We start from the raw sequence: 16422 nt of genomic DNA on the forward strand, positions 1-16422 counted from the left end.
GAATGAACTATTCAGAAGTGTCATTTCTTAAATTGGCTAGTATTCTGAAGCTAAAAGTGTGTTGTCGGTTGCTTGGTAAAGATTTTGTTTTTCAATTTTTAACTAAAAATTACATCATTCTTACGCCCTTATCACAAAAATTGTTTTACAAATCATACGACTTTAGGAACTTGATTCTTTACAGTTTAATTATGCATCCTGATGTACAGTCTTCAAGAATTTATAAGAGTGGCGTGATTTGTAACAATTGTGATAATGCGTAAGAAAATGTAATTTTGTAGTTACAAATCCAAATATATATATATATATATATATATTAAACATACAAAGAAATAATTTATTACAGTTGTATGAACACTTTGATAATTAAATTAAAATTAATATTATCAGTCTCCTTTAAGCCACGATACACGGTCGAACATCTACACCAGAGTCGTGGTATTGCCATTGAAGATAGAGGAGCATTCCTCCGAAACATGTCTGGCTTTTAACTGATAATATTAATTTTAATTTAATTATCAAAGTGTTCATACAACTGTAATAAATTATTTCTTTGTATATTTAATATCTCATTTATGAACACTGTTGAATTTGACCTTACTTGTGTAAACTCAATTATATATATATATATATATATATATATATATATATATATATATATATATATATATATATATTCTGTGCGAAACAACTATGGAATTCACAACACATTTTTAGCTTCAGAATAATAGCTAATTAAATAAATGATATTAAAATATTTAAGACAAGATTAAGATATTTAAATATAAATTTGTTATATATTCTTGGGCCTAAATTACACTACGAAAAAAATACTGTAGCGGTGTTGCATTTTGATTCAAACAACCTTAAAGAATTTATACCTTTTGTTTCATAACTATGAGAATACAATTCAAAATTATTTCGATTTTTATTTATGAATTCTATTACTACGATATAATAAATTTGTCTGATTTTAAGAACATTAAAGTCTAAAACTTATACACATATTATATACTTATATACGTATACACGCGCCTGCTACGTATGCAACATTTTACCTGTAGTTTCGATTTACAAGTGCAAGTGAACTGGTTGGAGCAGTTTATGACATTGCAATGAATAACAGTTTTAATTACTGTCAGTACTCCGGTATTCTCGCTAATTCCACCCCTCTGTGGAAGAAATACTAGCATCATGATGAGTATACTCTAACACATGGAACAGGTGCAAATTTCCGAGAAAACTATTGCAGTAGAAGTGATGGGAAGTACACTTGAATGAGGGCGGATTACTGAGGGTCGGATTAGGGAGAATCTGATGTATTATTATTATTATTATTATTGTTATTGTTATTATTATTATTATTATTATTATTATTATTATTATTATTATTAGAGCTGTTTTCGCATTAAAATCGGCCTCCGAAACTGGAGGATTACAATAGAAACGGGAAGTAAAATTGTTACAGAAAAGGAGTATAAACATAATAATCAGAAGATTGTCACAAAAATAGAGAGAAATATTGTAATGAAAATGTTGTTGGGTATTTTACAACGCTTTATCAACATCTAGGTTATTTAGCGTCTGAATGAAATGAAGGTGATAATGCCGATGAAATGAGTCCGGGGTCCAGCACCGAAAGTTACCCAGCATTTGCTCGAATTGGGTTGAGGGAAAACCCCGGAAAAAACCTCAACCAGGTAACTTGTCCAGACCGGGATTCGAACCCGGTCCACCTGGTTTCGCGGCCAGACGCACTGACCGTTACTCCACAGGTGTGGACTGTAATGAAAATGTGAATGTGTTTTTATGCAAATGTGGAAAAAAATATATATTAAAATTTCATAAAATAATTCACTAACGTAGAAAAAAATATCACGGAAACACGGTGAAAAATTGTCATGCAAACTAATTCAGTAGTAGATAGAAAAACCTAGTCGACGTGGCCACCCCTGCCGAAACTTATTTGCGTGTGTTTTATGCGACAGACCGCTGGTGACACAGGCTGCGAGATAACGGCCCAATTTACTCATAATTTGGCTCGTCACACTTTCTTGCTGCGTGTCCACTCGTGACATTTCGTTCACTTCTCCTGCCGTTAAATGAGATTCACCAGATCGAGATAAAGCGGCTTCAGGAACTCCAACATTTCCCACATACGAGAAACAGTAGGACAGCAATTGAGCTGTGTTTTGCGCAGACCAGGATTTTGCTTGCTATGCTTAAGCTCTGCAGTGAAGGTATAGCAGTAGTGAAGGATCCAACAGTTATCTCACTACATTGTGACTGTACTTCTCTAGAGAAGAAATAAATGCAACAAATCAGGGAATTCAATTCAATTCAATTTATTTGGCCATTAGACATACAGTTTCAGGCTTCGTCAGAATACATTGAAAAAAACATATAAATACATTTTAAAAAACACTAATAACAGAAACAGTAAAATTTAAGTAATACAATGAAAACATGAAATAATCTGAATTTTTAAATTGAAGAAAACTAACACAATTGCAATTAAACTTATTTATTAAAATACAATTTTGTACAAATTTCTGTTGAAAAACTCAGCAACAGAATAAAAAGGATTATTTAATAACCAATTATACAATCTAGTTTTGAAACTATTGATTGGTAATTTATAATATTGACATGGGAGCTTATTATATAATTTCATCCCCATAATTAAAAAGTTTGAGTTGCTCTTGTGTAATCTACAATATGGAATATTAATTTGTTCACTATTTCTAATTTCATGATCATGTATATTGGCAACTAATGAGTAATTGTCGATATTTTGTCGAGTGTAAAGTACTAGATTATATATATACAAATTTATGATTCTTAAAATCCGTGATTGTCTGAAAAGTGACCGACAATGTTCCAAATAGTTTGATTTACATAAAATTCTAATGGCTTTCTTTTGTAAAATTAAGACGCTTCCAATTTTGGTTCCATTTCCCCAGAAAATTAGGGCATATCGAATTATCGACTGTAAGAAAGAAAAGTGGGCACATCTTAAATAATTTTGAAACGCAAGTAGTTAATTTCTTTAGCAAATATAAAACTCTTGATAGCTTTGTGCATATGTATTCGATGTGCTTATCCCATGTTAAACTGGAGTCTATAAAAATTCCCAGATATTTTGTGTAGTTGACTCTGTTGTCCTTATTTATTAGATAGTTTAGGCTGAAAGTTAAGTTGATAGTTTTTTCTTGATTAAGCAAGAAACCATTAGATTGAAACCATAAGCCATCTGTGATAGAGTGTCGTTGTTGAGAGCATGTAATTGATTTAGAGCAGAGGAAGAACATAGGAAAGTAGTGTCATCTGCATAAATAATTGTTATTGCTTCAATTAATTCTGGAAGCTCATTTATTGAAACATCTAGTAAAATGACATAAAACATAATAAGTTGATTTGTTTCACCAATTATAAGATAAGGTAACCGGGGGTAATAAACACACCTAAGGAATAAAACATTTTTTCTTTGACATTTATTTTATTTTATTTTAAATCCACCACCAACAGAAGCAGGCTTCCAATTACAGGTGGCTTACATAGATATATACACAAAATACATAATAAGAGAAGAAAAACAACAAAATAAACAACACAAACGAAAGAAAGAAAATACATAATGGTAATAGATGCTAGAATATAATATTACAGTTAATATAGTGCCAAATGTCAACATAATGATGCAATAGTACATTATGCAACGAGCCTATAATGAAGGTAATTAAGAAGTGAGAATTTTCATACGAGCTTCTTAATTACCATTATAGGCGAGTTTCATACGACTTTTTATGCTCGACCATATTTCTAACTTGATATTATTAATTTTATTGTATCTGACCTGGAGCAATGTTCCGTATGTTGTGAGATGTGCGCAGACGCGAAAGTATTGATTTTTCCGAGGAACAGATGTCGACATTGACATTGCTAGGCCATAAGAACCTACAGAGATAACATTGAAATTAAATTAGACATTGAAAAACGAGATGACAAATTGAATTTATTTGAATATTATTTACAATTAACGCTAATTATTATAGTAACAGAACATAACCTTCTGCGACAGTATTGGATTTCCAGCCTCCTTGACTTTTCGCTAATCCTCTTTCGATTGCATATCCGAGAATAATTGATACTTGCGGTTTTATAACGGTAGAAAGCTGACCTGTCATTGGCTGAACAGTTGTAACCTGAGCCGTCATTGGCTGAAAGACCTGATCTTTAATGAGTAGGTGTACTTTAATGATATGCATTAAAGATTGCGCTTCAGAGTTTGAACTTTATAGTTCAGAGACTTCTATGAACTTGTGGGCGTTTCCACGTACTTATTTCATGGGCCTTATTTCCTGCTCTGTTACTTCGCGCCAATTTTAAGTTATGGAGTGCTCATATGCTCATTAGCGAAAGTTTCACGGTAGCTCCAAACTTCTTAATGTTTACACAATAACGTGCATTTAATATTACATTAATAACACACAGTAAAACGATTAAATATCTGCTTACATTTTGCAAAATTTTATAATGAAAGCAGAAATAATCACACGTAACTTGTTGCAACCGGTCAGCTACAAACAAGAATGAGAATCTAATTTCTTTATACCTCACTCGAATGCAAGAAGAAATAGGTCTTAAGAGCTGTTGCTCTCTTTAGCAAAAGTGTGTAAATAATGGCAAAACTAGGTAGTGGGCCGTATAACATGCTGGGCTTTAATACCCCCAGGTACCTTAGTTGATAGGGGGGAAGAATAGACGGAGTTGTGACCGAGTTCGCTGAAGCTTTCGACGTAGTGTCTCACGAAAAACCTTTAGAGAAACAAAGTACGCTTCCAATAGGCTTAGATAATCGAGTAGTACGATGGATATATTATAAATTCTTAGAAAATAGGACCAAAAAGGTCAGACTAGGAAAAGATATCAGAATTAGGAAAAGATATATCAGAATTAGGAAATGAAACATCAGGCGTTCCTCAAGGGCTCGTTCTTAGACCTCTATTGCTTCTTATATATATATATATATATATATATATATATATATATATATATATATATATATATATATGACATAAATAGAACTACTACTTCTCAGGTAAGGTTATTCGCAGACGACTGGACAAAACCAAATCGACTCAATAGAAAAGGTACAACGCAGGGCAGCGAAATATGTCAAAATGGGAAAGGGACATGGCGAAAAGATTGTAAAAGACTTCGGATGGGAATTTCTGAAATCAAGGCGACGAAAAAGTAGACTGACCGCATTGTTTAAGGCACAAATGGGACACAAAGAATGGACAGGAATCAGTACTAGATTAGTTACACCATCATACTTAGGCAGGGCTGGTCATATTAGGAAGTTTAAATGCAGAAAACAAAGAACAAACATGGCAAATTTTTCCTTTCTTAACCGGGCAATAACAGACTGGAACAGCTTACCTAACTACGGCAATCTTTCAGGGTGGTCCCCTCAAAATCAAAAATTGTTTCTTTTTAAAAGTAGTTTCCAATTGTACCTTCAATAATCCATGTTGACTACAGGTAACTCTACTTCCGGTTTGTTACGGGAAATGGTATTACCACCAATCAACTCTTTACATGGGTTTCGGTTATCGAATTTTTTTTATGAACAACCAGTATCACATAGTTTTCGAGAAAAAAGACTGATACTGGTGGTCTGAAACACCCGGTATATACTGTATACAGTATATATATTCATTCATTAATTAAGTGTTCTGCCTAAAGGCAGGTCTTTCACTGCAAACCCAGCTTTCTTATACCTTCCTCTTTTTTTTCTCGTATGACCCACATATCTTAATGTCGGTATCATCTGATACCTTCTTCTACCCCGAACTTTTATCCCGTTCACCATTCCATCCAATGCATACTTCAATAGACAGTTTATTCTCAGCCAGTGACCCAACCAATTCATTTTCCTCTTCCTGATCAGTTTCATCATCATTCTTTCATCACTCACTCTTTCCAACATAGCTTCATTTCTTATTCTGTCTGTCCACTTCACACGTTCCATTCTTCTCCATATCCACATTTCAAATGCTTCTATTTGCTTCTCTTCACTTCGTCGTAATGTCCATGTTTCTGCCCCATACAATGCCACACTCCATACAAACCACTTCACTAGCCTCTTCCTTAGTTCTTTCTTTAGAGGTCCGCAGAAGATGCTCCTTTTTCTATTAGAAGCTTCCTTGGCCAATGCTATCCTCCTTTCGAATTCCTGGCAGCAGATCACGTTACTGCTAATAGTACACCCCAAGTATTTGAAGATGTCCACTTGCTCTACTGCCTCATTTAGAATTGGTAAGTTTATCTTCTGTATTTTTCTTTCTATGACCATGCTCTTCGTCTTATTTGCATGTTTATATACTTATTCACAGGAAGAAAGAATCGGAAGGAAGTAAGGAGGAGAAATGAATGAATGGAACGAACAAGAAAAAGAGAGAGAATAAAACAAGAGAAAGAAAGAAAATAAGAAAGGACAAACGAGGAAAGAAAGAATGAAGGAAAAAAAAGTTAGATAGAAATGTAGTATTGAAAACAAAATTAAACGAGAAAGAATAAAAAAGAAGAATGGAACATACGTGTAAAAGAAAGAAAGAGAGAGAGAGAGGGAAAGAAAGAAAAAAAGAAAGAAAGAAAGAAAGAAAGAAAGACAACAAAAGGCGGAAAAAAATAAAGGACCGTAATATAACAAGAGGAGCAAATCGTGAAAGATAGAAGTAACTTCAACATGGCTACTGTACCATTAAAGTTGTTGTGCTCTTATTTTCTTTATCAGCGATCTGGATATCTCGCAGCAAATTGACACGAGAAGTAATATACTTTCATCTTCTGCCTCTTCCTTGTGACACACTTATGCGCGTTTATAGCTGTCAGAGAAAATAGTTCTGCAGTATAGAATGGGGTCAGCGTTATCATTTTTGCAGCTACACAGTGTGACAACTGACGACTGTGACCGGCAAGCCATCACACGTCAGCGTGTGGCGTGCAACGCCCACTTTCACCCGGCATGCAGCCCGCTCTGCAAGGCACGGTAAACAAAATAATGCACAACAGCTCCTTCACACTAAAATATCTCACTGTTCGAGCCCCAGGTAGAGATCCTCTGACACGTGGTGATGTCAAGCGAAAATGGGGAGGTAATTCTCACCCAGGTAATTGGTTCCAATCAGGATTTGAAACCGGGACCTCTAGTTTCAAGTCAGACGTACTAACCGTTACTCCACAGCGATGAGCTCCTGAAATGTTTACTTTATTTAGAAACAGAAACAGAGATAAATGTAAAGAAAGCGGGGTTTTCTCAAGGGATACGCATCCTACTGATTATGTAAAAATTCTGACATATCTATTTTTATTATACTTGTTGATAATTATTGCAGTTTACATTATTCCCTCTTACTTTATCAATTCTTGTTTTGTCTTGCTTCAGTCACGTTTTACATATCACTGAACAACAAATTTTTACTTTTTGTCTTTCTCCGAATTAAAAATAGGTGAATATTGCTAATATGTGTGTCCTAATTCTGAATTTAAAATCCAAATTGCTCCACCACGTACCATTTTCCGGGGAAAATTAATTGGATTTTTTATGAAAAAAAAAAATTCAGTGCTACTGGTAAAATTACAACACACTAGGGATTCTAAATTGCTCATAATATTTGCTAAATGTGTACTGGATCAAAAATGATGCTTTATTTTATTTTAGTAGATTTTTTACGACGCTTTATCAACATCTTAGGTTATTTAGCGTCTGAATGAGATGAAGGTGAAATTGCCGGTGAAATGAGTCCGGGGTCCAAAACCGAAAGTTACCCAGCATTTGCTCATATTGGGTTGAGGGAAAACCCCAAAATGGTGTTACATAGTTTAAAACACAACAATAAAAATATTTCATGCATATAATGAGAAAAATCTCGGAATTTGAAGTTTCATTTAAAAGAATTTTCTGGATGACTTCTGTTTACATCTAGACCCAGAACTGTCTTTCACAAGGAACCAACAATAGTCTGCAAGCATGCTGGATGATGATCTTCCTTTATATCAATTTTCCATTTCAGATATTTATTAATGAATTCTTTCCCCATGCTCGTTGTTTACCGCTCCAAGGTTAGGAGGAAATAAATCCAAATGAGAATGCTAAAAGTGTATTTTGACAGACATATTTCACTCCATTTTCCCATATGAACTTGACATGATTTCCACAACAAGTTCTATGTAGTTGTCTGCCCTAGAATTTCCAAGGAAATTCGAGCAAACATCTTTGAAAGTGAGCCATGCCATTTTCTCTGTAACGGAAGTTTTTTCTTCAAACAAAGAGCCAGCCATAAATTTGTGTATTTGTGGACCGATGGAAATGCCCTATTTTAATTTTCTTGCACTCAAAATGGTAAAATTTTCTTTTAAATACTGAAAACCACACTCTTGCTTGTTCATTGCGTAGACCTCACTTTGAACTGTTATGAAATTTACTGAATAGAAGTGATCAACAGTTATATTATGTACTAGGATATGAGTATATGTAAGTGTTCGTATAAGTGTAGTGTAGGGAATAGATGAGGAAGGGAGAAGGGAAAACCCGGTGCCGGCACGTAGCCTATTCTCGTGGAATAGCACCAAGTGGGCCGCCAGGCTTAACCTCCCCATCCGAAGAATGAATCGCTATCAACAGTGACTAATGAATTCTCTTCATATGCACTGCGGAGAGATTTGGGATTTAACCCAGGCATATTAATGCACAATTTAGTGATTAGAAGTTGTGCACCGCCACCTCTCCTGGTCCCGAGGTAGAAATTTTACGGTAAGTTACAGAAGGCAGTAACAACAGTAGAACTGACGAATAACAGTATAGGACAAGTCCATATCATACAAGAGAATATGATTTAAAATTATTGAAAGCTAGGACTAGATCGTCTCATACGAGGAGAAAAGGCTCAAGTTGTTCAATTAAAAAATACCACATTTTTGCGTAACAGGAAGCAGTGACATCATGCAGTGATAAGATAACAGAGCACCTGCAGACCAACGAGAAATCAAACAGATAAACAAGTAATCGAAGATAGAAGCGAGTAATCGAACAGACAAATGGGTAATCAAACAGAGGAACGAGTAATTCAATAGACGAACCAGTAATAGGACAGAGGAACTTGTAATCCACAGAAGAACGAGCAATCGGACAGAGGAACGTGTATTCGAACAGACGAACAAGTAATCAACAATACGAATAAGAAATTGAACAGATATGCGAGTAATCGAACAGATGAATGAGTAATCGAACAGATGAACGATTAATCGAACAGGCGGACTAGTAACTGAACAGACAAATGAGTAATTTAACAGACGAACAAGTAATTGAACAGACGAATAACTATCCGAACAGACGAACGAGTAATCGAACAGACAAATAACTAATCGAGCAGACGAATAACTAATTGAACAGACGAACGAGTAATCGAACAGACAAATAACTAATCGAGCAGACGAATAACTAATCGAACAGGCGAACGAGAGATCGAACAGACGAATAACTAATCGAACAGACGAACGAGTAATCGAACAGACGAATAACTAATCGAGCAGACGAATAACTAATCGAATAGACGAACGAGTAATCCAACAGATAAATAACTAATCGAGCAGACGAATAACTAATCGAACAGGCGAATAACTAATCGAAGATGAACGAGTAATCCAATGGGAGAATAAGTAATATAACAAATAAATGAGTGAAAGAATGGACGAAAGAATAGCAAAGAAATTGTAAAAAAACAGCAGGAAACAAACAAACGAATGATTTCATAAACGAAAAAATCACTATTACATAAATGAATAAACTAACGAACAATTCGACCCTCCCAAGTACTAACATTGTAACTCATTTTTTACATTTTTCAGGTGATGAAAATGAAGTTTTAAAATGATCGTGTAAATTAATGTATACAAAAATGTAGAGTAACAATAAGATTTTCCATACAATTGGGAAGGTTTAGAGCTATACAATGATAGTATTGGAGGAAAAAGAAACAATTTAAGACCATATAAACTAGGACAACTCAAAACCATAAAAAAAAATTGAGTTACAATGTTTGTACTTGGGAGGGTCGAATTGAATATAGATGATAATGTAATGATTGGTTGAATGAATATATGATGAAATGAATGAATATCCATGTCGATATTCTAATCAAGTAATCATTAATTTTGCTTTAATGTTAAGGACATTAATATACTCAGCATTCATGCCATTGCAACAGCTGTTGACACATTCAATCGAAGTGACACTTTTTAAACCGTCGCTCGTCCTGAAAGAACAGTTGTCAACTGGAAAAACTATAACTCTGTGAAATATTGTAGCTCGACAGATGCATTCAAATAGCCGTAAAATGAAAATAAAATCATCACTGTGTAGAGCATAATTCTGTGCTCGGTTCAACTACCCATAATTTTAGCATTACTGTGATACAAAGTTTGAAAGACCGATTTAACTCCGTGTTCCGTGAGATAAAGGATAGGGGTTTGAAATGTCAACTATGTCCATAAAATTTGTCATGAAATGGACGGCGTAAATCACCGGTCTGACGATTCACACGCCCGAGTGTCGATAAATCATAGTGGTGACAAGGGATGCCGTTAACGACATGTGGGAGTTCTCAACTGTCTAACCACGACACTCTGGTAACAATTATAGCAACTGGAAAAGGAAATATTGTGCAATGAATTAAGATAAAAATGAAGTGCATCAAATTTGAATTACTTAGGCTAATGTAAACAAACTACAAATTAAATTACGTGTGTAATATACAAACTTAAGTATGAAAATATGTACTTCCAAAACAAAGTTGCCACCGACGAAGCTCAGTCGACTTAGGCGCTTACCTGCCGACCCGGAGTTGCTTTCGTGCGTGGGTTCGATTCCCGCTCGGGTTGAATACCTAATTGTTTTTCTTGCGAGGTTTTCCCCAACTGTAAGGCGAAAGTCAAGTAATCTATGACGAATCCTCAGCCTCATCTCGCTATCACCAAACCCATCAATACTAAATATCCTAGTAGTTGATTAAAAATGTAGTTAAATAACCAAGTAAACAAAGCAAAGATAACCACTATACATGAAATGAATACAGAGGATGGAAACGGGAATTAAAAATTAAATTTATTTTTGTGAACATTGGATAGACCTAACAAATACAGATTAAAATCCCAATACAGACCCGTGGGGTACACCATTATTAATCGAAATCATATATGAATTTTGGTTTTTAATATTTTTTCTTCCTTGTTGAAAGAACTTCTTTAGCTGGTAGTACAGCTTATTTATGTACTTCTTTCATCATCAGGTCATTAGTTGCAAATGTTTACCGCCAAGATCCAAACAGGTCCATCACACGGGGATACTTCAGGGCGAGCTACAGAGTGTCCCTAAATTATTACCCTGATTTAAGACTGTTATTGCTTTTCACTGATGACACTGATTCCTGACTTTTCCATCGCAAGTGAGATTGTGTACTCAAAAGTGTTGGTGGCTACGTACTTCAGTTCCCAATTCAGCCGCTAGAAGCGCTGTAGCTACTGAATATGTAAAATGGCTTCGCTACAGAAAGAGACACAGTGTACCAACTTCACGAAAGCATTCCTGCGAGGGGATTATGGTCGCATTTTAGGAGAAGACCCGAACAAGGAATGGGAGTTTTGCCCCACTCTTGCAACCAATCCCCGACACAAGATCGGCCAGCCAATGACACAACCCCCATCTCACCTATTCCTTCAGAAGCTCTGAGTTACTAGCTTACCCTCTCCTCTTACCCCGCAAGGGCCATACTCCCCTTGCACAGATTCTTTCGCGAAATTTGTACAATGCATACTGTATCTTTTCCTGTAGCGAAGTTATTTCACATATTCAGTAGCTACAGCGTTCCAACCAATGAAATTGGGAACTCGAGTAAATAGCCACCAAAACTTTAAAAAGTGCCAATTAATATTAGAGGAGAAAAATTCGCTCCGGCGCCGGGGATCGTACCCGGGTCCTTGGATCTACGTACCAAGCGCTCTCACCACTGAGCTACACCGAAGTCCAATCCACAGCACCGGATCGAACTCCCCTCCTCCAGTGTTTTCCCTATGTGGCCTGACTCCAAGTTGGGCATGTATGTTGACATTTTATTAAATCAATTGCCATTATACAAGGAGCGCACTCAGTTGAGTGACTTAGTGGCCGGGATTCCACAGTAATCTGTACAGAAATATGCACTGTTGCAAGAAGAATTTACTAGAGATAATTTTTTTTGGTCCTACAGACTATATGTTATGGTGACAATTAAAATTAGAATAGAAAAATTCGCAACTTGGAGTCAGGCCACAAAGGGAAAAACCCTGGAGGGGGGGAGTTCGATCCGGTGCTGTGGATTGGACTTCGGTGTAGCTCAATGGTGAGAGCGCTTGATACGTAGAACCAAGGACGCGGGTTCGATCCCCTGCGCCGGAGCGAATTTTTCTCCTCTAATATTAATTGTCACCATAACAGATATAGGGGAAGGTGTTGTACCTTGAGTCAGTTGTACCTTGGGTCATTCATCATTTCTCTGTCATATGTGTTTTGAATAATGAAATATTACAACCAAGTTACATATTTGTACACAAGAGTCCTCTCACAAAGCTTGGTGATCTTCAGATACAGTGGTTTGCTTTCTTTGTGAAGAAATTTGTTTTTGATCTCAGAAAGTATTTTATTTGTAGTGTGTTCTTAATTTTTTTACGGGGCTGTGTTATAATTCAAGATATTTCCAATAGTAAGGTAAGATCTTTGTTTCTTTCTTGTTCGAATGGTATATTAGGTTATTGTTAGAATATAACCTAACTTTTGAAACATGATGTTCAGTTCACAATGAGCAGTAGTTGTACCTCGGTCCACTTGAAGCGTTGTACCTTGGATCGACCCAAGGTACAACATTGAACTGATGATGAGCAGAAGTGTACAAATCATTATACATTATTAGTTAATTTAATACTAACGGACACACCAGAAAAAGAAGAAATTGAAAGTAGACTAAAACAGAAAAACCCAGTACCAGTAAAGAAAAACAAAGAGGCAGCTTTACAGAGAAGAAACTACAGAAGAAGAACAAGACATTGATGAATTAATATTACAGGATTCCAGTGATGATGACCTAACAACTTTGCTGGAAAAAGAGAATGCTGATGACGATGATGATGGAAACTCTGAAGAAGGCATAAGAGAAGGAAATTATGCACTTGTCCGTTTTGCTGGAAAGAAGAAAGTTTCACATTACATAGCAAAAGTGTTGAGTGTTGATGAAGAAAAGTGTGAAGTCCAATCTCTGAAAAAACTTCCTGACTCCAACAAGTTTGTTATGGCGAAAGATGATGAATATAGTGTGCCTTTAAGTGACATAGTCATGAAGCTACCACCTCCCTACCAACAAGGTTCATCTAAGAGACAAACTTCTCAACTACAATTCGCAGTTGATTTCAGTAGTTATGATGTTAAGTAGATCGATTTTGTGTTTGTTACCTGCTTAAAATGCATTATTGCATGAACATGTTGCAAAGGAATTGTATCTTTAATTTGTTCCCTATTATATTCCAGAAGTTTCGTGATGTTTAGATAATATGTACACTTTGCATTCATATTTAAGTTTATCCACAATTTGTATTCTTGTTTCTTTTCTTGTAGGCTAAATTTATAATGTGACCCAAGGTAAAACATCGGGTGACCCAAGGTACAACCTCATGTTGTACCTTGGTCCATTATACTTGTATACATTTAATTGAATATAAAAATTATCAGAGTAATTAAATTCGTAAATAAAGATTACCAATGATATCTAAAAGAGTAGCTTCATCCTATTTTATAATTTGGACAACCTAATAATCATAATATGGTAAAAATTGAAACTAAATGTAAAAATGACCCAAGGTACAACACCTTCCCCTACTCTGTAGGACCAAAAAATAATAATCTTTAGTAAATTTAAAGAGAGCACCATCTCACTTACACAGAAAAATCAGAAATCAGTGACGTCAGTGGAAAGCAATAATAGTCTGAAATCACGGTAATTATTTCGGTACGCACTGTATTATAAACGATATGTCAGTAATTATGAAATTAATCTAGTGTTCCTTGTGTGATCTTAGACCAGTGAGAAGTGGTTTGTCATGAAAGGGGATGATGCATTCAGACAATCTCAACTTCTTCTGAACCTTGCTGCTTCTTTCAATGTAACTACTAGGCCTATATCAGCGTTTCTCAAACTATGGTCCGCGGACCACCTGTGGTCCTCGAGGTCTGCCATTGTGGTCCTTCAAAAAAAGACAAGAAAAAATAAAATTCGAACGAATTGCGTATCACACTATGGCTTAAAATAGCAGAGTTTGGAAATGACACATGGCAGTCGAATTTCACTTTTTCTCCCAGTACTGACATTTTATGAAATTTATTACCCTACCCGTCTATCGACTTCCCACTTTACTCTCAGAATCAAAAGAGGGATTTAAAGCACTATACACGTGGTGTTTCTCGCCATCTTTTCCCTGCACATCTGGCGCTGCGCCTGTAACCCAGCCAGAGACCATCCGAATTCATAACAGAGAACCAAAGTACCGAACCATAATTAAATTTTAAAATATAAGTATACTGGTATTAAAATATGCTACGAAAATGATAAATTTGCTTTCGAAGGGAATAAGAGTAAGGTGGTCCGCGGAACTGTTCTGACTTTAAAAAGTAGTCCCCACTTCAAAAAAGTTTGAGAAATGCTGGGCTATATCATTCTGTATTCATTGTTTATTAACCTAAAATAAATCACATTATTAGGGAAAAAATATTCATGTCCTGGCGTGGTTCTAACCTACACGCATTGCACCCGCGAAACGTTGAAGTCCCACCTGATAACATGGAACCTACAAAAGTAATTTCTGGCTTTAAACACGGTCAATATAAATCTCATTGAAATAGCCATTTAAGTTGTTTGCTTGTTATGTTTATGTAGATAGAGTTTTCATTTGGTTTATTGATGGTGTGTAGTTATTTTTGTACGATATTACTTTTTTAATGCTACGTACTTATAACTCTCCGTATTTTACATTTGTAGGCTACTAAAAGTTGTAATGTTCAAATACGTTAATAAAAATGCTATAATATAGCTCTTCCACTAGCAATAATTTTAATTTTCATTCACGCTCTATTTAGCGCAATGAAACAATCGTACTTTTCAATATACACCTAACGCAGGGTTATGAATGTTAACGAAGGAACTAATTTGTAGTTTTAGTACTAGTACGAACTTCATTTGTGTTGTTACGAATTTTAAAATACTGAACAGTCTACAGGTTCTGTAAGTGCCTAGGAAGATGAATTACAAGATACCGGCGTAGTTCAGCCTGTAGCGCGTTTACCTCCTGACCCGGAGTTACGTTGGGGTGTGGGTTCGATTCCCACTTGGGCTGATTACTTGGTTGATTTTTTTTTCGGAAGTTTTCCCAATTCATAAAGTGAATGTGATATAATCTATGGCGAATCCTTGGCCCATCTCGCCAAATACCATCTCGCTATCACCAGTACCATCAACGTTAAATAACCCAGTAGTTATATAGAATCGTTAATTAGTCAAGTAAAAAAATTACGAATATAAACATTGTGGTCTTTTATATTATTTTCAGTATGTTGGAACTATGCTTTCCTCCACAACTGAGGTTCGTTGCTTCAAATCGAATCGAGGACGATAGATTTTTAAGAGCGATATTGATCAAAGGTTCTCAGATTTTTTCTCCGCATACCAATAATTCAGTGTACTGACGATTGATGTACAGGGACATCATTTTATTTTTATTAACATTTGTAATATTAACCTGACTATACCTTTCGACCAACGATTAAGAACCGGAAACACCGTTTGCTACTCCCTTCCTCGACTGGAGTTCGATGATACTGGCGTAATATACAAACAAATCACTTTACTAGGTATAGGAGGGAAGAAAAGTAGTTCATCCATTTACGTAAACTAAGAAATATCGCGATTTTGAGTTTGATAATTTTCATTAGGTTTTTGTTTAATCAAAATACAGTACAGTATTAATAATGAGTGTTTTTACTCATGAACTGAGCTTTCCATGCGGACGTATTCATTATGCAGTGTATATTATACTGTCTACAACACATTACCGTACACTAACTTATAGAGAATGAAGTTAAATTGAAAAATAATCATAATATGGATATTTAAACACATTTTTGAAAATGGTGGCCGTTCATTTCGATACAGGCTTCAGTTCTAATGTGCATATTATCGCACTATAGACTATTGTACCTAATTCCAATTACCAGGTTCGTACTTCGTATTAGTAACTCATGTTGAAATAATTCTGTACCTACTCTATAAAAGAGACCTT

The sequence above is a fragment of the Periplaneta americana genome, chromosome 3 (assembly GCF_040183065.1).
Source record: "Periplaneta americana isolate PAMFEO1 chromosome 3, P.americana_PAMFEO1_priV1, whole genome shotgun sequence".
NCBI lineage: Eukaryota > Metazoa > Arthropoda > Insecta > Blattodea > Blattidae > Periplaneta > Periplaneta americana.